Here is a 22,635-nt window from a genome sequence, read left to right on the forward strand (position 1 = left end):
TGTTGTTGTTTTTTAAAACGAAATTACATTTATTAAAATCCATTATTTCTGAGTAACTTTTTTTTTCCAGAAAGATAAAACCCTGAATTTTATCATATAGAAAACAGAACAATGTAAAACTTTTTCTACTATTTTTAATTAAATTTTAAAGATTAAATTTTCCCAAAAAGTTAACAATTGATATTTTTTGTCTTGCACAAAAAACGTACATAAATATTTAAAAAAAAGGTTTTTGAAATAATTAATTTATTTATTTGTTGTCTAACTAAGATTTAGGATGATTTTCTAAGAGAATATGCAAAAATATTATAATATAAGTACATGGATTTCAAATAATTCCACTTATTCATGTAGGCAACCAGTTACTTCGCCTCGATCTAGAGTCTAGATCGACAATGTTTACGTTTGTATTTGATAAAAAGCAAACTATGGAGGACCAAACAGGCCCAAAAAACTTATTTTTCAGTGACGAAAATTTCAATGTATTATTAATGCTGAGGCTGGCCAGTACCAGATGGGTGACCATTTGTATGAGTTTGGTTTTTAATGTGTATGTGTGTGGGGGCCAGGCTCTCCAAAATGGGGGGGGGAATTTAAAGCAGAATAAAAAAAAATTATTTCAGTGCGTTTGGTCCACCGTAGTCGAAAGGCGGCAAACGTTTTCAAACGTGATCGAAAAAATGATGCTATTTTTAACACAAAGTGCACAATATTTATCGATTTTTTTTGTATCGATTCTTCAAAGCATGCCCTGTTTAATAATGGTCATGCATTATTCGGCTCGCTAAAAAAAATTGTTAATTTATTTATCAAAGATTTTAAAATGACTTTTTTCGTATAAATATTAAAAAAATTTTTTTGTTGTTTTGCTTAACTTAAATTAATTATTTTACTTAACATATTCACCGAATTTCACACTTCAAAACTCAAAAGCGGGATAATTAAACACAATCGAAGTTCTGATATTCAGACGTCAAAATAAGGTATGCAAACAATTTTTTTTAAATCTATAATTCTGTCCCTTACAACAACACAATATGTTTTGTTCAGTTTCAGATGATTATTTTAAGCATATTTGGAACCCCCTCAAAACACGGGGGGGGGGTGTTTGTAAGCAAAAAAATATATATATATATAAAATTAAAAATAAGTACACTGTTATAAAGTTCATTCTTCTCTTAATAATCGCTGAAAATTTCGTATTGATCGGATAATTACCTGATTTTTGGTAGATTTTTAAAATGACGGTTCGTCAAAAAGTACTTACCTGCCCCCCCCCCAGTTTTGGAGGTGCCTACTCTTAAACCTTATCATCGAGTAGTCTCTGGGCCTTGATAAGTGGTTATGCATTTGTAAAAAAAAAAAAAAAAAAAAAAAATTTCAGTCAGCCCAAAAAACAAAACAAAAATTATCACTAGGTGACCAAAAAGTGGGTGCACTAGAAAAGTGATCCCAACTTGTTGAAAAAGTAATTTCTTCATATCATGGAAACTATTTCTCTGCGGCACTTTTAAGTGGCATATATTCGTTTCCAGCACCCCGAAAACAAAAAACAAAAAAAAAACATTATTGTAAATATTTTTTTTTGAAATTGGAAAGAATCTAGACATTGGCCGTTTCTTCATATAAAAAAAAAGAAATTTGTTTCCTTGGTCTGCTGATTATTTCCGCGTAAGTGCTAGTTATCTCCCTTTGATAAAGACCACCTCCCGAATAAGCACCGGTTTTTAAAGGGTCGGTGGTGTTGTCAAAGTCATTTTCATTATTTATTTATTTTTTTATTTTACCTCTGAGTTTTTCTGCGGAGTTGATTTCTTGCCGCCATCTTAAATTTCATTACGATTCCCTTAAACCTATATTTTATCTTTTAATTCGCAAATAATATGTTAGTATTGTTATTAGTTACCTTCTCCAACTCTGATTATTGATGAGATGTCTGTATCAAAGTAAGTATATTGTCTAATAAGTTTATTTTTATCGCTAAAAATGTTTATAGAACTTTGGGCAATTTGGCACTAAGTCGGACAAGACGAAAGTAAGTTCGACAACTCTAGAAGGGTCACATCGGTATTTTACACCGTCAAATCATGATATTACGAATTATTAAAGTTTTAAAATATTTCTCGGGGTTGCTTTGCTATACACATAGATTCGAAAAAATTATCAAAAAACAAATGTTATCAAAGGCAAGATAAGTTACTTTTGTACCTAACTGGATATTTTTTAGTGGTTTTATTTAATCTAACATGTTTATTCAGCTCGAGAAACATTATGTACGGCCAAAAATGGGGGACCTAGTTTTGAAAGCCGATTTATCGTAATTTTTTTGTAGATTTCCGACCACTTTTTGATTGTATTTGAAAGATTTAGGACTGAACTTAATTTCCAAAAGGAAAAAATATTTGTACACGTGAAAAAAAAAAAAAAAAAAAAAAGTTATGAAAATGTTTTCACGGCGAGCTTCTCAATTCAGCTGAAGTTAAATAAATTCATTGTAAAAATCCTTTAAAATATAAATATTAGTTTTCTGGGTCTATTTCAAAGATAATTAGTAAAGTAAAGTCCTAAGATATTGAATTAAATAAAAAGAAAAACACCTTGTTTGTACAAAACATAAATTAATTAACCCAAAACCGAGTGATTCTGGCGTTCGCAAAACGCAACAAACTAAAATTTTGTAAACACGAAAATTACAAAGGCCCAAAATTTCAGGCAATCGAAAGACTGTGAAAATGACGTCATGTAATTAAAAGGGAGGAAGTTCTTTTTTTTTCCAAGTCGTGCATCCGTACATTCCTTTTCTAAACGTTTGTATTAATTTTTGCATTTTTTAATTTAATTATTTTTCTATGTTCCTGTTTTTAAATTAATTAAAAAAAAATTATTGTTCAGTATTATATAAAAAAATATGTTACGCCAAAAATTTCACATTCTTGCGAGCAAGGAAATTATTGAAATCTCGCATATAAAAATTATGCGAAACCCGTAATTTAAAAAAAAAAAAGTAGAAATATTTTTTGCAATTGTAATTTTTGTGTGTGAAAATATTAAATAAGCAAGGCTTAATTCAATGGTAATATCGGTAGTTCGAGAAATTCATTTTTCTTCGAGTTATGTAGAATTCATTAATACGGATTTAGGGTCTTTTTTCGTAATGTTCCTATAAAAATTATTTTATTTTATTTTTATTGTTACAAATTACGAGACTTTATTTATATAAAAAACACAAATAAATTCTTGCATTTTTTATTTACTACTGAAAACCATAACTTTAGTAAAAGTATTTTTTGTTTAAACAAAATAATACATTTCAACTAAGATTTGAATAAAAATAATTAGTTCATTATATTCCGCGATCATTATTTGATAAATACTGAAAATTTCATTAAAATTGGTTAATTTCCTGAATTTTGGTGATTTTTTTTAAGTAAAGGGAGGGGTCAAAATGTTTATACATTTTGAGCATCGGCATTAATTTTGCCCGTACCTAAGAAACAGTGTGTACCGATGTATTTGAAACATGCAAATGGCGGCGTGCTTGCTGTTGAACACGGTAAGTTTGGCAAAATGAGTTAAAAATAAAAAAATATACAAAATACTGTTAGAAACTCACTCAATATATGTTACCGTGACATATGCGGACATATATTCGGTGGGTTTCTAACAGTATTTTGACTGGTTTTTTATTTATAACTCCTTTTCCCAAACTTACACACATTCGGTGCGTTTCTAACAGTATTTTGTATAATTTGTTTGTTTGAACTCAGTTTCCCAAACTTACCGTGTTTAACAGCAAGCATGCCGTCATTTTTCTTTTCAAAATATATCAATAAACACTGATTTTCGAACCGATTACACATTTTAAAGTGAGTAAAACCACTAAAACCTTTTCCAGATAGGTAGAAGAGTAACTTATCTTGCTTTTGATAACATTTATTTGTTATATATTTGTTTTATTTAACCACTTTTTCGATTCTATGTGTATAGTAACACAAACCCTATTTTTTAAAAATATTTAATTATTTTAAAATATTTTTTGGCTCTCTTGCAGTTTAAGGAAACAAATATATGAGGAAGAAAATGGGACATAAGTTTTGTTACACCGGTAGTAATAATGCCACTGGATTGGATAGTGAAATTAACATCATTTTATAAATAAAATGAAATATTGAAATTGACAATATTAGAAAACAGAATATTTTCTTATTAAATAATTTTTAATTAAATACAGGAATTAAAATAAAAAATGATTTTTAGCAGTTTAGATTTTTTTTCATTGAATCACTCGAGCGTAATTTTATACGTAAAATGACAAACAAATAAAATTAATTAGAAATCATAAAAAGAAACGATATCGAAATTGACAATATTAGAAAACAGAATTTTTTTCTTTGACAAAAAATAAAGAGAATTAGAAATGATATTAATGTAACCATATTAAAATGGACAATAGTAGAAAACAGATATTTTGGGGGCGAGGGGGGGGCAAACAAATTCCATTTTACGTCACGCATTGCCGTCAACGTTAATACCTGATCAGCAATTTGTTGTCGACTTCCTTGCATTTTTGACTTTTTGAGATCTAATTAAATATTTAAAAATAAACTAAAATGTATATATTATTTTAATTGGAATTCATTATTGAGATGAGTATTCATTTATTGCGGACTATTATCCTCATCTTTCTTAGATGTTGTTTCACAACGTTTCGGCCAACCATTCTTCTGACCTCGTCAGGTGGTAACCGTGACGGGATAGGAACTTTGAATCTCCTAACGGCATTATCTATAGTTGTGGTCGTTTAACCACGTTTTGGCCAAATAAGCCTCTGGCCGGCTTTGGGTAGGATTGAAACTGCTATCTTCAGACAATTCTGACCTGGATCCATAGAGATTCAACATCTCTATCCACTGCGCCACGGGCCCCGAAGGACAATCAAGGTTGGATTTTTTGGTCTTATGAATTCACATTTATTTATTATTTGATCTTCCATGGTCGGGTCTGTACCAAATCGTATATACAATATTTTAATTGGAATTCATTATTGAGATGTATATTATTTATTTATTTATTGTGGACTATTATCCTTATCTTTCTCAGATGTTCCTATTTACAATGCCTCCCCACGGGACAGAGTCGTTTTTTAACGTGGAAAAAAGGAACAAAAATAAAAATTGTCTCAGTCGTGAAGGATTTCTCCTCCACTGACCGAGAACAAGAAATTGAAGTGCAGCATCTGAAGAACAGATACTACACTTTGATCTTGTCCCAAAGACCAGGTATTTATTTGCTCCCCCACCGAGCAAATTAGGCACAAGGCCGATTTTTAATGTGAGGAGTGAAGGGGAAATGGGGACCAACTCCCTGGGGAGTAGGGGAGCTGGATAGTGACAATTGGTATGAAGGGTTGCCCTTACATTGACCAAGGTCTTATATTTGAGTTTGCCCCCACATATGGTCTTTGCTTGCAGTATCTGCTGGAACAGATGGTATTTATTTGCTCCCCCACTGAGCAAATTAGGCACAAGGCCGTTTTTAATGTGAGGTAAAAAACCAGCTCCCCTAAAAGTAGGCAAAAAGGGGGCACTCTGGTTACCAAAAATAATAATTGTCCCAGTATAGAGGGTTTCCCCTCCATTGACTGGTACAAATTATCTTAAGTGCAGCATCTGCCGGAACAGATACTACACTTTGATCACGGCCCGAAGGCCAGATGTTGTTTCACAACGTTTCGGTTAACTATTCCTCTGGCCTTCATCAGGTAGTAACCGCGATGGGATAGGAACTCCAAATCTCCAAACTGCATTCTCAGCAATTACTGCCATCCATAGTTGTTGTCGTCTCACCATGTTTTGAGTATCGAGTTCCTATCCTGTTGCGGTTACCACCTGACAAAGGCCAGAGGAATAGTTGGCCAAAATGTTGTGAAACAACATCTGAGAAACATCTTGTACACACGTATGCATCATGTATGAAAACAGTACTGAAGACGGTGAAATGGTGCAAAATAGTCCCAGGGTCCAGGAGTTCATACCATGCAAACGGTAAAAGTTTAGCAACTGAAAGGTGGTGGATTAGAGCGTGGCCAAAATGGAGGGAGGAACCTTTTTAAAAAATATTCAAATGTTTTATCCATCGAGGCAAAAATGGCAGTGAATGGTGTTTTTTTTGGGGGGGGGTGGATTTAAAATTCTATTAAAAATAGTAGAAAAAGTTTTATATTATTCTGATTTTCATATAAAATTCAGGCTTTTATCTTTCTGGAAAAAAAAGTTGTTCAAGAATAATGAATTTTAATAGATTTTAATTTGTTAAAAACAACAACTTGGTTTTTCTTTCATTTTTTTAACAGTGCCTATTTTTTAGGCATTTGTTATTATACAAACCAAAATGCATTCTAGTGAATTCAATCTCCTAATTATTTAGTGAATAGAATTTGTTTTAAAGTCCACAGGTTGTTCAGTTAAAGGCGAGGGCTCGCCTTTTATTTTTTTAAAGGAAGCAAAAAAAAATAATCGTTGGATCTGGATGCTGGTCGCCTGGAAGGCCGCACGTCACTGGAGGCTAAGGTCGGGAAACAGGTACTCTAGACGTAGTGTGGTTCAGGATTGCTCACTGGGTCTGGAACGATCAGCTGGACGTCTAGGTGGTCCGGACGGATGGTGGACACTGAGAACGGAAGGGTCAGTGTTAAGGAATGTGCGACATTGGGAACGGAGGATCAGTGTTAAGGAATGGACCACACTGAGAACGGAGGGATCAGTGTTAAGGAACGGACAACACTGAGAACGTAGGGTCAGTGTTAAGGAATGGACGACACTGAGAACGGAGGGATCAGTGTTTAGGAACGGACGACACTGAGAACGGAGGGATCAGTGTTAAGAAACGGATGACCGGCAGGGAGCCAAGTACGAGCAAGGTGGCAGGCGAAGCTGCAGGAGACACCAAGGGCTGGAAGGCTGCAGGAGTGATCTGGAGGCGCTGGAGTGAGCTAAGAGGCACCAAGGGCTGGAAAGCTGCAGGAGTGAGCTGGAGGCGCTGGAGCGAGTCAGGAGTGCTGGAGACTGGAAGTGAAGTTCGCTGCTGGTGGGTCTCAAGAAGCAAGCATTAGTGAATCACATTTGTGAAAAAACTTATTAGCCCTGATAAGGGCTGTTTGAACTGCTGCTGAGAATGGCTGTTGCTGCTGCTGGAGTCCTTCGGTGCTGATAGATTTGGACAACGTGACTGGTAGCGTCAGTCATTGCTCCCTGAGCAAGATGCCCTGACTTGGCCAAAATGAGCCGTATTCATTTTGCCAGCATAATATTAGTGAGGTTGGTTCCCATGAAAACAAACAAACGGCTCTAATTAATTCTAGAACGAAATTTATGCAATCAAAAGTAGATTCGGAGTTTGTTGATTCCATCTAAATTAATTTCGTCTAAAGGGTAAAAATTAAATCGCCTGTTTTGTTGGTATTTTGTTGATATATGTTCATGCGTTTCACTCGTGCTTAGCCACATGTTTCACTCGTGTTTGGCCGAACGTTTCACTCATGTTCAATGAATGCACTCATGTTTGGCGAATGTTTAACTTGTGTTTGGCGAACGTTTCACTCATGTTTAGCCGGTAAGAGAAGGAGCAGGAGCGAAGAAAGAAAGAAGGAAAAAAAATAGAGACAGTGATTTTTGAAACCATGACAAACTAATACTTGATTGACATTTCCTTTGCTGTTTATAATGCTAGGACCCTTCTAGGTATGGCATTGATCAGTTGATGAATATCATATAGAGGAATTTCTTGCCATGTCTGATGCAATAATGCTGAAAGTTCAGGTTTAGCAGATAAGTTCCTGCTTTTTTTTTTTTTTTGAATGCTCTGGTCTAATATGCCTCAAAGGTTTTTAATTGCGTTCATATCCAGGGACTGATTTGGCCATGGAAGTTTATTAATCCCATTTTGACTAAACTAACAGAGTGACAATGAACTCCATCTCTGATAAATAAGTAGTTAACTTGGTTCATTTTACCACTTGAAAATATTGGTAGGAGTCCTTCATGTAATATTGAAATATATTTAGCAAAATTGATGCTTCCTTTGCACTCCACCAGATCTGAGTAACCAGGACTCCAAATTGTACTCTGTAACATACACAAGAAACTACTATGTTTCAGTATTGGTTGCAGTCTTTTTAAGTAAAAATCTTGCTGAGGGAGCCTCTATACCTATACCCTTCCACTGTCGAGAAATAATGCAAATCGTGACCCATCAGAGAAAATGACATTGGTTCAAAAGGTCATAGGTCGCCCACCATCTCACGAGTCCAATCTTTTCTGCACTTGATATTGGCAGGACAAAGAAGAGGGTTCCTTCTTGCAGTCTTGCATGTTTTGATAAGCTTCTGGGTTTGACCTTTACTCCTGATCTTAAATGGAACACATACATCAAGTCTGTGGCCAAGGTCGCTGGGAAACTGGTGGGATCCTTCTACCGCTCCAGAAGATATCTCACTAATGATGCAATTCTCTATTTATATAAGTAGGGGTAGGCTATATAAACAAAATTTTTCAAATAAATGCCAAAAGTGGCTTATTACCTTCATTTATATGTAAATAGATGGGAACAAGTGATTTTTTTCAAAACGGGTCAAAATTGGAGGGTCGCTGGCCCCAAACGTGATTTGACCGCGTCAACGCGTGAAAATGGCCCAAATTTCGCCCCTGAACACACTTAATCACTTATTGAAAGCCACAGGGTGCATTTCTTGACTATAAATGCATTTGTATCATTAAATCTAACATTCCCATTGGCTATCCCACAAGTATAGGGCTTTTTAGGGTATCTCAGAGTCCAAAATGGGTCAAAATTACCCCAAAATTAGCCAAAAATGGTCGGAAATCACGGATTTTCCAAAATGCACCTCCCAAGCCACACAGAGTGCAATTTTTGACCATAAATGGCTCTATATCATTAAATCTAACATTCTCACTGGCTATCCCACCTATATAGGGCTTTTCAAAGTATCTTAAGGGTCCAAAATGGGTCAAATTTACCCAAAAATTAGCCAAAAATTAACGAAAATCACGGATAATCCCCCAAATGCAGGTATTATATCTCATCGGGCTCCTATAAACACTCCTGTATGGCTTTTTACAGTTGGAAGACTGAAATAACCACCCTGTTATCTTATCCATTTGTATTTAGGGTATTTAGAGATCTTTGGGGGATGTAAAAAGGGTCAAAACAATCCAAAAATGACAAAATTACGCTTTACGGTACATAACATATGAATCATTAGTTCATTCATCAATGATACTTTTTAGAAACATCGTAACTTTACGACATCAACTTCTCAGAAAGTAATTAATTGTAAATTGAACATTGAATGTCAATAAAATGCTGTCCAAGAAGAGTCTGAATTCATATTGTTCTCATAGTTACCCCAAAATTGATGAAAATGGTCCTCGATTCGCTATTTCTCGATTTGTAACCAATATATTAAATAACTTGATAAAAGGTATGAGTAATTAGCAAAGGAATTATTTTGTTATTTCAAGACACAGCTTCACTTCACATTACTTTAAAATCATTCAACAGTAAAATATCAATATAATGCATTAAAGAGCTCGTCAATCACATCATTATTCTCTAGCACAAATACTGGTTTTCGTCTTGTCAAGTTCCATGCACCAATGACATTGCACGACAAAAATTGAATTTTCAATGTCTTCTGCTCTTCAGTTCTTGCTCTGCCAGAAACCGTTCATGTTCCATATCGACGTGGAAAGTGTCAATGAGCCATTTGCGAGAGAGAGACTTTTGATCGACAAAGAATCTTCGTTCATGTACATCAAATTCATCAGGATTCACATCTTTTGAAAGTATATTGAGAAGGACATGGTGCTCTCGTTTCCATTTAATCATATTCACACGTCTGGAACCCTTTGCTTTGTAGACATCTTTGTTGTAAATTTTTAGCAATCGATCAAGTTTATGTTTTATCCCAGGTATTGTAACATAACGAACATCACTTCCAAAGGCTTTCTGCCACAATTGTAGTAATCGCAAGGAGAACTGGTGAATATGATTTTTCTGTGTCGTGGTACCATATTTGGCAGCATGATGTTGCACAGCTTGAACACATTCAGCCTCAGTTGGAAGAGAATCAAGCAGAAGATAAGTCCAATCGTCGTAATTATAATCTTCGTCAATCTGCCCTGCTATACCAGCCATGTTCATTGCATTTTATTAACTGAAAAAGAAAGCAAAGTTCAATCAAATTCACAATTAATGCAATGCAATGTTATCGTGTCTATTTAAAGATGCCATTGCATTGTTACAGAAAGAAAACATTTCCTTATTTGGTAATTTTCCATCTATAACTCAAATTAAGCCCCTTTTTGACAACCTATGTTGATTCTTAGGGACTTTTTGACTCTCTTTGGCTAAATCGGCCATATTTAGCCCCTTTTAAAGGTCCTTATACCCCTCATTAACAGTGTAAAAGTTAGGAGAGTGCCTGCTTCAAGCATTTCCCAACAGTTTCTGCCATGTAGAGGTGTCTTTGGGCCCATGGGAGGTGCATTTTGGAAAATCCGTGATTTCCGACCATTTTTGGCTAATTTTTGGGGTCATTTTGACCCATTTTGGACTCTGAGATACCCTAAAAAGCCCTATACTTGTGGGATAGCCAATGGGAATGTTAGATTTAATGATACAAATGCATTTATAGTAAAAAAATGCACCCTGTGGCTTTCAATAAGTGATTAAGTGTGTTTGGGGGCGAAATTTGGGCCATTTTTACGCGTTGACACGGTCAAATCACGTTTGGGGCCAGCGACCCTCCAATTTTGACCCGTTTTGAAAAAAATCACTTGTTCCCATCTATTTACATATAAATGAAGGTAATAAGCCACTTTTGGCATTTATTTGAAAAATTTTGTTTCTATAGCCTACACCTAATATAAGAGCCAAGTACGTCCAAAGATGGAGTACTGCTGCCACATCTGGGCGGGAGCTGCTAAAAACAGCCTATCCTGCCTTGACAGAGTACAAAATAGACTTCGTGGCTTGGTGGGGGATGCCCTTTTCTCTACCCTGCAACCTCTTTCCGACAGAAGAGACGTAGCAAGCCTGTCGTTGTTCTATCGTTATTTCCATGGCAAATGCTCGTCTGAGCTCAATTCTCTGGTCCCCCCTCGCCAATCTTTTTTAAAAAACACCCGATTAGCTGAAACCACCGTCAATAATTTTCCCCACTCCTTATCTGTGCCTAAATCAAAACGTAGATTCCATGAACAAAGCTTCTTTCTTAGAACTGCACGCCTATAGAACGCTGTTCTGCTTGCCTGTTTCCCTCCCGACTTCAACCTGGATGTCTTCAGGTCCAACACAAACAAATTCCTGATGAATCGCCCCCCCTAAGTAATGACACCTTACCAATTCTCCAATACTATTGCTACACTATCCCTTTCATTACTTTACTCACAATAACCCTTATCCCCGAGTGGCCATTGGGCCTTGATAAGTAGTGAACTCCATGTAAAAAAAAAAAGAAAAGTTCTATCATAGTAGCCCAGTTTGTGAAGAGACCTGCCAGCTGTTTATAGCTCCTATATTGAGAATCCCCCTTCGTCTATGACGTCAGCAGTGTGTTTCCCAAACGTGACCAATTCACATGGCTATGCATGTTTTTCCAAACACACTTTTAACAACAAAAGAATTCTCAACATATAATTCTAACCTATTTTTTAACAATATATTTTTAATTTGTATTGTTCGTTTTTAATATTCAGTTTTCCAAAAGCATGAACAATCAATTGTCAGGGGCTTTGCACCAAGGATCTTCTTCAACATTTCTTTTTACAACATTTCTTTTCACAAGGTTCTTTCAGAGGGCCTGAGAGCGAGCTGCATGAGGTTTTGTTCACTCTTTGTTCCTCTCTTGTAAATTGTACGATCACTCTATTAACAAAAGAAAGAGGTAATGAAAGATTTCCTGCTATTTTGCATTGACTGACCACCTTCATGTTGACCCACGGTTCGTCCTCACAGAAATTCTAATATGGCATGATTCAATGTTGTTAGATGCAATTTTAATGAAATACTTTATAAAGTTATTTCAGCACTATTCTCATCTGTAAATATAAATTAGCGTATATTAATCTTAGGAAAATATTTATGTGAATGTCTTTTCTGTCATGTCTATGTATATATATATATATAGGGTCAATGTTAACTACAAAAACACCTTTACAATGACGACTTTTAGAGGTTTTGGGGGTGCTGAAAATGAATATAGCATTTAAAAGTGATGCAGAGAAATAGTTTTCATGATATGAAGAAATTTATTTTTCAAAAGGAGTCACTTTTCTATATAAATTTAATGTAAAATGAGAACCCACTTTTTGGCCACCTAGTAATAATTTTTTGTTTTGTTTTTTCAGGCTGCGTTAAAACTTTTTGGGTAAATTTTTACTTAATTTCCACCTTAATAATCTCGTTTAAAATGACGACTTATAAGGGTTTCGGGTATGCAAGAAACAAATATCCCATTTAAGTTTGCTGCAAACAATTTTCTGGATATTAAGCAATGTAATTCCTTATGTTATCAGACGTGACCATTTGTGTACACACAAGTGTGCATAACATATACAAATTACATTGCTTAATATCTCGAAAAATATGTGTTTGCGGCAAATTTAACCCCCCCCCCACAAAATATCACAAGATGGCCAAAAAGTGGGTGCTCATTTTACGTTAAATTTATATAACTATTTCTTTGTCCCACTTTTAAATGTTATATTCGTTTTCAGCATCTCTGAAAAACTATAAAAGTTTTTTATTGTAAAGGATACAAAGAGAAGAAGATATTCTCAGGATATTGAGCACGTTTTGATGACTTTCTATGTATGAATAGATTTTTTTAAATGCTGCCTCAGTCTAGAAAGACTTCACTTTATGGTTTATTGAAACGGCTATATTACTTTGTGGTTGATTTTCTTAGCACTGAAAATTAACATTTCTTAACATAAACAACAAGTTCATATTTACTGATTTTTATGTGATTTATTTGGAAAATTAAATAGATGTGCAAGGATTTATAAAATCAACAAGACCTTCATTTGTCTGTTTTTGTTCATATGTCACATTACTTACAATACCCCGGTATTCTACATTGCCACAGCCGTATCATACATTTATTAAACAATACTAAAATTTATAATTTACAAGGATTTTATGTAAATACGGTATTTACTAGACTCTTTAAATAATTAAAATAAAATATTACAATTGGAGCTAAATGTTAATGTTTAAACGTTTAACTAATTGATGAATAATAAGTAAGATTATAAATTAAAGAAAAAGTATTAAATTTATACAGAAATAAAAATTATACTAAAAAATATTTTCTTAAAAATTTTTAATCCAATTTACTTAGTTTTATTTAATCAATAAAAGAGTATAATATATAATGTTAATATAATAAAAAATAAAAAAAGTAATATATAATGTTAATATAATAAAAAATAAAAGAGTATAATATATAATGTTAATATAATAAAAAAATAAAGAGTATAATATATAATGTTAATATAATAAAAAAATAAAGAGTATAATATATAATGTTAATATAATAAAAAATTAAAGAGTATAATATATAATGTTAATATAATAAAAAAATAAAAGACTATTATATATAATGTTAATATAATAATATAATATGAATAGCAAGCGCTTGTAATTCTTTTTTGTATTATTTGTATTGTTTGAAAACTTTTCTCATCTTGGTTGTTTTTTCCACCATATATCAGCCAATTTAACCACAAACCGTCTTCAGTTGCATTCACACTGGATGTCATTTGTGAATGGTGAAAAATAGTACCAAGTCTATTTCTTTTTATTAATAAATCCCGGTCCATTCCATTATTTTTTTTATGATGCTGTAATATTTTTTAGATGAGGCTTGATAGTTATTATTTTTTGTATTATTTGTATTTTTATGGACTATTATTATCATTCATGGTTGTTTTTTTTCACAATGTTTTGTCTGATGTAACCTTCGACCGTCTTCAGTTGTAATTCTGTTTATATAACTCTGTTTTTTATTTACAGATCATAGACTCTTATTGAGCAAAGACGAAATAAAACTTTTATATCAGTTTTAAATATACGAAATTTTAACTAAAACATAAAATAATGTTATTCATTTTCCAATTCAGCAAAGAAGAAAGAAAACTATTTTGCCGGTTTTACATAAATGTTGCCATATTTTTTGTGAAAGAATAATATATTATGTTGGACATTTAAAAACATAAATACACATGAAATTTAAGTTAAAAGTCAGCTGATCTGTAAGTTTGTTAAAAGTAAATTTTAAAAAGTGAATGTCAGTATGGAGCGATGAAACTGCATTGGTGAAAATATTTTTCTCATATTAAAATGAACATAATCACTGGAGAGAAACTTTATTCAAGTCAAGTTTCTATACCTGCATTTTCAATGAATTATTCTCTCAAAAACCACATGCAAACACACACAAGTAAGAAACCTCATTCTTGTCACGTTTGTGGGTTTGCATTTTCTCAGATTTCCATCCTTAAAAGACATATGCGAAAACATACAGGAGAGAAACCATATTCATGTCAAGTTTGTGGAGCTGCATTTTCAATGAATTCTCATCTAAAAAACCACATGCTAACACACACGGGAGAGAAAGCGTTTTCATGTCATGTTTGTGGGTCTGCTTTTTCTCGGACTGACCATCTAAAATCCCATATGCAAACACACACCCGAGAGAAACTGTTTTATTGTCACATTTGTGGATTTGCATTTCCAATGAACTCTTCTCTCAAAAATCATATACGAACACACACTGGAGAGAAACCATATTCTTGTGAAGTATGTGGCTCTGCATTTTCAAGGAATTATTCCCTAAAAATGCACATGCTAACACATACAGGAGAGAAAGCTTATACTTGTCAAGTCTGTGGATCAGCGTTTTCAATAAATTCTCATCTAAAAACACACATGAGAACACACACTGGAGAGAAACCATATTCTTGTCACGTTTGTGGTTTGGCATTTTCTCAGATTGGCAATCTAAGAAGACACATGCGAAAACACACTCTTATTTAAAAAATCACATAAAACGTTATTCTTCTCAAATTTTTAGGTTTGCATTTTCTATAAATTCATCTCTAAGAACTAACATGGGGAAGAAAACTTATTCTTGTCACGTTTGTGGGTTTCTATTTTCTCAGCATTCTCACCTTAAATGATATATGCAAGGTCTCATGTATGATATGAAAAGAAACTGGAATCTTAAGAAGATATCAATCATACCAGTTATCATAGGAGCCACAGGGCTTATGAAGAAGAACCTGAAATCCTACCTAACTAATATTCCTGGTGAACCAAGTGCAAAAGAGATCCATAAAATTGCACTTAAGGGAACGGCGAGGATACTAAAAAGAGTTCTTGGTTGGTTTCAATAAAAAGCGGAGCAATGTTGGCAGCTGGTTTGGCTGCCCCATACCCAGCATTACAATCTTCAAAGGAAGAAAATTAAAGGGGAAAGAAAGAGAACAGATCCAAAAGAACTGTGCTCATTATTGATGTCACTGTCCCAAATAACTATGGCCTTAATAGAGCTGAACGTGAAAAATAACAAATATCAGAGCCTAAAAAGTGATTAAAAAAACAACATGGTCTCTGAAAGAAATCAACATTATACCGGTTGTGATATGGACAAATGGCCCAATGAAAAACAATCTTAAGAAATACTGGAAGACCGAACTGTAACAAAATACAGATAGCAGCCATAAAGGGAACAGTATCGATTCTTAAATATTTTTCCAGCCCTACACTAATAGTACATTTTTATCTCCTTTTTATTCACTTTTCAGCAGAACAACATCGGGTTAAACCACACCAAATGCATCCTTGGTGCAACTTCTCTTGTCTTTTTGGGACACATATTAAAACCAACTGAGAATATCACACATTTCTGTTTCAATTTAAACTCTTTGATATTTATAACCATCAACTTTTCTTTAGGAAATGCAACATTTTCTAAGTCTATTGAATTATTATAGATGCTTCATCACATATTCACTTCTTTTGCTTTATTTAAAAAGAAAAAATATACAGAAACAAAAGAAAACATACTATTAAATGATTGCCTTATACAAGGCTAAGAAAAACCTTGCTGATACAGTTGTCCAGTTGTCGTTATTTGTGGATGCATCCAATTCATGACCCACAGCAACGACAACCATTGTCCTTTGTTTCACATCAACTGACAGTTATAAAGACACTATGAAGTTCCTTTGCATGTAATTTTCTATTTACTTAGCAATTAAACTTTTTTTTAATTTTCAGAAGAATGTGTCGATTCAGCTTGCATTTCACACCAAAATACCATGTGGCAGGCAGTAGTGGGCATAAAAAAGCTACCTGATTTCAAAGCGGTTAAACCCACTTGTAAAGCAAACGATACACAGTGCTTGCATTAATTTGATAGTATGACGCACACAGATAACACAAAAACATTAAAAACTCCCAAAAGCTAAAACAAAGGCAAGTCAACATCTAATCGATGTATTTTGTTTCTGTATCAAACATGATGTTATCTGATCCGCTCTAGGAAAGTTTTGCATAGAAAGAGATTCACCTCCACCGAAAACCTTGAAATCTGCCAGACTTAACCATTTGACAGAATTTTAGGGTCCTTAACAAAATTTGTTTTATTGGATAACAAATAATAGAAAAAAAAGAGCAAAGACAAAAAGATAGTAAAACAATAGATAAATAAAGAAAATAAAAGAACCCAGAAATGTACAATTTATTCAAAAGGAAATGAAAGTAGTTGGAAACTTTAAAAGTTCTATGAGTATGAATCATATAAAGAAGGTAAATAATGAAACAAAAATAATTTTTTTATTCAATTTTCACCCCAAACAATGCACAGTGCCACTTTGAAGTAGGGGATTACTATCGGGGACATAATTTGCTGGGATATTATGAAGGGAGATGAGTAGCAAGATGTTTGTTCACATTACACTTGAACTTCTGCATGTCAGTACAGTTGGGAAAGAAGAATCCCGGAAGGGAGTTCCAAAGTCTAGCTATTCTGGGGAAGAAACTATTGGAGTAGAAGGCTTTCTTACACCTAGTGATCTCTACTGTGCAGGGGTGGCATTTAGCTGCTTGTCGGGTTTGTCAAGGGGTATTTAGGCCGAAGGGGTACAAGTGCTTGTAGTTCATCAGAGCAGTCACCATTAAAGTATTTGTAGAAAAGGCAAAGGGATGCAACATTTCGTCGATGAGACAGAGGCTAAAACCTAGATCAGGACCTCTCAGGTTGGCGACTCTCTTTTGAACCCTTTCCAGGAGTGAGAGGCTACCATACATGGGCGAATGGTGGCCTTATAGAGGTACCGGACACTTTCAGACATAAGTAGCTTTCTAGCATGGTAGAGAGAGCCCACCTTCGCAACAGCCTTGGCAATGCTCTCAATGCATCTATTCCAGCTCATGTTCTCTGTGAACGTTAGGCCGATGAGTTTAAAAGAAGTACTTTCAAGTAATGTGTTTTTGGCTATTGCTATTGGTGGTAGAGAAAGTTTCTTGTAATTATTGAAGGAAACAAGCGTAGTCTTGGCAGCATTGAATGTGACCATCCATTTTTGTCACCATTCCATTACAGATTGGAGGTCACCCTCTAGTGTTTCTGCCATTTCCTTAGATATGTGTTCATTTGTTTTCCCCTCGTGCCTGTTATACAGAGTGGTGTCATCATCAAATATACCCATCTCAGAAACAATTTATCAGGGAGATCATTTATGAATATCAGGAATAATAATGGTCAAAGGATAGAGCCATGAGGTACTTCTGCATTTATATCATATTGTTTATATGTACGACCATCGAGGATAACCTGGATGTTTCTTTTATTTAAGAAGGATTTGATTACATTATGTATTCTTCCAGTGATATCATATGATCTAATTTTCCTAAGGAAATAATCCCTTTTCTTTTTCTTTCTCCTTTTAGAACCTTTTGTTATTTCCAAAGAGAATGTAAAGGAATTATGTAGACTATTGTGAGTTGCATTTCAGTGAAAAGAGAAAAGGAACTGGAACAAAGATTTGAAGCAGGACACTAACATGCGTGTGACGGGTATAAAGAGAAGTATATTTTGGGGGGGACAGGGAGAGGAGGCGGGGAGTAAAAAGGGGTCATGAAATTACAACGTAAAAGGGAGGTAATCATAAAAGGGTCCATGATAAGAGTTCTCGTAGTTACTCTCAACACCCCCACTTGCTCACGGCAAGAATTGAAATTATTGTAAAAGAATTTAATAAGTATTTAATAATAGTATAAAAATAATTAATGTAGAAGCATTTTAAAAGAGTTAAAGTCATTTAAGTAACAATTCGATCGCTGATTTATAATGAACTATTTTACTTTTATTTTAAATTTAAAAATGTTAATTAGCTCTCCAGTTAAAGAATTTTTGAAGGCTTTGATCATGGTTTTTATGAACACGATAAAGTGATTCATGAGGATAACTTCGTTGATCCCCATGATGAAACTCACACACAAACCATAGAAGGTTTGTGGTCACACGGAAAAAGGAAACTGCGTAGCCTATTAGGAACTACGAAAGAAATGTTCAATTTACATTTGTTGGAATTTGTGTGGCGGAGAAGGAAATCGATGAAAATATTTCCGCGTATAATAATAATATGTATCAGAGAACAGTATCAGTTATAATTATCTTTGGTTGATTAAAAAAAACCCTGTTTTATACTAAATAAAAAAAGTACTTTTTTTTATCATGCATGTATTTATTTATTTCTAAAACAATCATTTATTAAAAAAAGATTGTTTTCTAATACTCTCAATTTCAATATCGTATCTTTTTATCGTTTCTAATTAATTAAAATTACGCGTAAAAAATTGTTTAAGAAATTGTTTATTTATTTATAAAATGACGTTATAATTTATCTATCCAATCAATGGCATTCTTTCAACCGGTGTCAGACGACTGCTGTTCCTTTTCTATCTTCCTAATTTCCAGTTGCCTAAAGTGCAAGAGGGCCTTTTTTTTTTTAATTTTTATTAATATTTAGATATTTTAAAATATGTTTTAAAAGTATTTTATTTCAAGTTTTATGCTTTACACACGACAAAGTTTCAGTTTTTTATATTATATTTTGTTCTGTTAAGACAATAATATACTTTCTAAAAATGTTTCTTTTATTCTGTTAAATAAATAGTTATGAATATATAAAAAATACTTTCAATTCTTAAATTCTATCTGAACTTTAAAAATTCTTTTAACTAGAGAGCTAATTAACGTTTTTTAAATTTAAAATAAAAGCAAAATAGTTCACTATAAGTCAGCGATCAAATTGTTACTTAAATGACTTTAACTCTTTTAGAAATGCTTCTACATTAATTATTTTTATACTATTATTAAATGCTTATTAAATTCTTTTACAATAATTTCAATTCTTAAATTCTATCTGAACTTAAACATTTTTTTAAAATTCTAAAAATACTATTAATTATTAAATTCTTAGTTATTAAATTCTTTTCCAATTCTTTTTCAACAATTTCAATTTTTAAATTTTATCAATATTTCATGATAATGACGTCATAATTTCTCTATCCAATCAAATTGCATTCTTTCAACCGGTGGCAAACAACTGCTGTTCCTTTTCTATCTTCCTAATTTCCATTTGGCTAAACTGCAAGAGGGCCAGTTTACTTTATTCGTTCAATAACAAAATAACACATGATTTGACGGTGTAAATTCTGATGTGACCCTTCTAGAGTTGTTACACTTACTTTCGAGTTTGCCGGAATCAACTGAAAGTTGCAAGACTGCCATTAACCTGAGGTTCCAGTCGTTCCTCAAATTTTTGTCAAATAATCTTTGGATCTGTTCGGTCAGGGTCATTTTCGAACATTCAGGCATTGTATCGTTTAACTCCTTACTCGCCAGATAACACTACTATGTGGTCTACCTGTTTTCCGACTTGGATATTTATCACAGAGAATATAGCAAACAGAACAGCACTAGCAGTGTCAGAAACCAACATTAAAAATGCGTGAAAAAATTGAATAATTCGGCCTCCTATCTTTCCAAGCTTATAACTACTTGAAAAATGTAATTCAAACCCTAATTTTCTTTCAATTAAAGGAATAAAGACCAAATTAAAAAACAAAACAAAACAAGTTTAATAGCAAATTATGCAATATTTATTTTTTTACATCGGTTTTCTTTAAAAAAGATTTAAAGAAAATCAACGAATTTAAATTGCTTCGATAAATATATCTATTCATAAATTCCAAAAAATCACTTACCTATAAAAATACTATTCAATGGGTACTTCCATTCTTCATTGTTAAGAATTTATCCATAATTATATTTTAAATTCCATGTATTTTTTAAATAAAAGAATTTTTTTAGATAACTATTTGAAAATACCACCATTACGTAAGCATTGTTACACCACCGGAAGCTGTGTTTATTCTTGTTTTGAAATACGGATGGACAGAAGGAAGTAAAAACAACATGTTTGCGTTAGCCGTCTAGCTTTGTGCGTGAAGAAAGATGTGTCTCCATAGATGAAAAATAGTCACATTTTATCTGTTCAACGGCGCTGTTTGAAAAATCTGAACGCGTCGACCAGATTTTTCGAGTTCCAATATATGATTAGTTCGCATACATTTGTAGGCATTCTTTCTTTTTTTTTTATATATAGCAAAAAATAAATAAATAAAATAAAATAAAATATTGGACAATGATATCAATGAATTAAAATCGCTGTACTAACTTTATGCTTTGTTTGTTGTGTGTTGTGACATACCAAGGCAACTGTACATAACATTTACTGACCCTCAGGACAATAGTCTTCTGCAAGTGAGTTATTTTTTCAGACCAAGTAAAGAATAGATACCCTGTAGCAGAAGACGACTGGCGCACATTGCAAGTGGCACCAGTGGTTGGTTCGACCTTGACATTGGTGTTGGTTGTTTGTAAACACATCAAATAGCAGACATAGTCGAATATTTGTGAGCAAGATTTTAAAAAAATATATTTACAAAACTTTTTAAGATTTTAAAAGAAAAAAATATATATTTACAAAACATTTTTTTTTAATATTAAATATTTACAAAACTTTAAAGGATTAAAAAAAGCAAAAAAACAACAAAGGAATCACAAATTATTAAGGCCTGGAGGCCACTCGAGGATAAGGGTTATAGAGTGTACATTGGTTAAAAGGACAATGTCATAGCAATCATTAGAAGTGTAAATTTAGTAAATTGAATGACTTAAGGGAAACGGCTCATCAAGAACTTGTTTACACTGAACTTGAAGACGGCTATATTGTAGTCAGCTGGAAAGCAGGTAAACGGAAGTGAGTTCCACAGGTGTGCAGTTCTAAGAAAGAAGCTTTGTTCATGGAATCTATGTTTAGGTTTAGGCACAAATAAAGAGTGGGGAAAATTATTGATAATGTTTACAGCCAAACGCATGTTTCGTGTGAATATTTGGCGAGAGGGACCATAGGTTGGAGCTCAGACGAGCACTTGCAACGAAAATAATAAAACAGAGACAGGCTCGCGACGTCTCTTCTATGATAAAGCGGTTGCAGGGAAGAGAAAAGGGCATCCCCCACTAGGCTATGAATCTATTCTGAACTCTGTCAAGGCAGTATAAGGTCTTCCTAACAGCTCCTGTCCAGATGTGACAGCAATACTCCATCCTTGGACGTACCTGGTTCTTATATAGGTAGAGAATTGCATCAGCAGTGAGATATCTATTGGATCGATAGAAGAATCCCATCATTTTTCTAGCAACCTTGGCAACGGATTTGATGTACATATTCTATTTTAGATCAGTAATAAAGGTCAAGCTCAGAAGCTTGTCAAAACATAGAGCCTTCCCAAGACAAGAGCCATTCATTGCAATTGATACCAGATAGGGATCCGAGCATTGATGATATAAAGATAGAAGCTTGGTTTTAGATGCATTAAAAGTAACCAGCCACTTTTTTCCCCATTGTACATTGTACCACATTGTATCAGAGGAGAAAGAATCAAAGAGAACTTGGTTGTTTACGGCCTTTGATGTGCTGCCATAGATGGTAGTGTTGTCAGCAAAAATGTCTACGAATGATCTAAGGATATGATTTGGAAGATCATAAATTTAGATCAGGAAGAGAGTTGGACACAGAATGGACCCCTTAGGGACTCCAGCATTAATACTGTGAGCTTCTGATTTCTACTCATCAACCACTATTCTTATGAACCTATCAGAGAGAAATGATTTAATAATTGAAAAGACATTTCCAGCTATACCATAGCTGAAGATCTTGTGAAGTAGACCTTTATGCCATACCCTATCAAAAGCCTTTGATATGTCAAGAGCAATTGTCATAGAAAGGAAGCTTCCATTGAGAGTTTCACTAATCCTATGAGAAATAAGCACCTGCTGTAGATCTAGCAGAACGGAAACCATATTGCATGTCACTAAGAAGGTTACTTTTGCTGAGGTGGTTGACTACTTCTCTATTTAACACAGATTCAAGTAATTTACTCAAGACGCACAGGGGACTTATTGGTCTGTACTGA

General features: G+C 33.7%; 1 long non-coding RNA gene across 1 annotated transcript; it reads left to right on the forward strand.

The window, feature by feature from the left end:
- The first annotated feature begins 1,654 nt into the window (after positions 1-1,654).
- On the forward strand, positions 1,655-18,824 carry LOC145263595 (uncharacterized). Its single transcript, XR_013864577.1, has 2 exons — positions 1,655-1,946; positions 14,098-18,824. It is a non-coding gene; the product is annotated as an uncharacterized LOC145263595 (long non-coding RNA).
- Positions 18,825-22,635: the final 3,811 nt, after the last annotated feature.

This window comes from Euprymna scolopes, chromosome 39, assembly GCF_053919585.1.
Source record: "Euprymna scolopes isolate OS-2025 chromosome 39, ASM5391958v1, whole genome shotgun sequence".
Taxonomy (NCBI): domain Eukaryota; kingdom Metazoa; phylum Mollusca; class Cephalopoda; order Sepiida; family Sepiolidae; genus Euprymna; species Euprymna scolopes.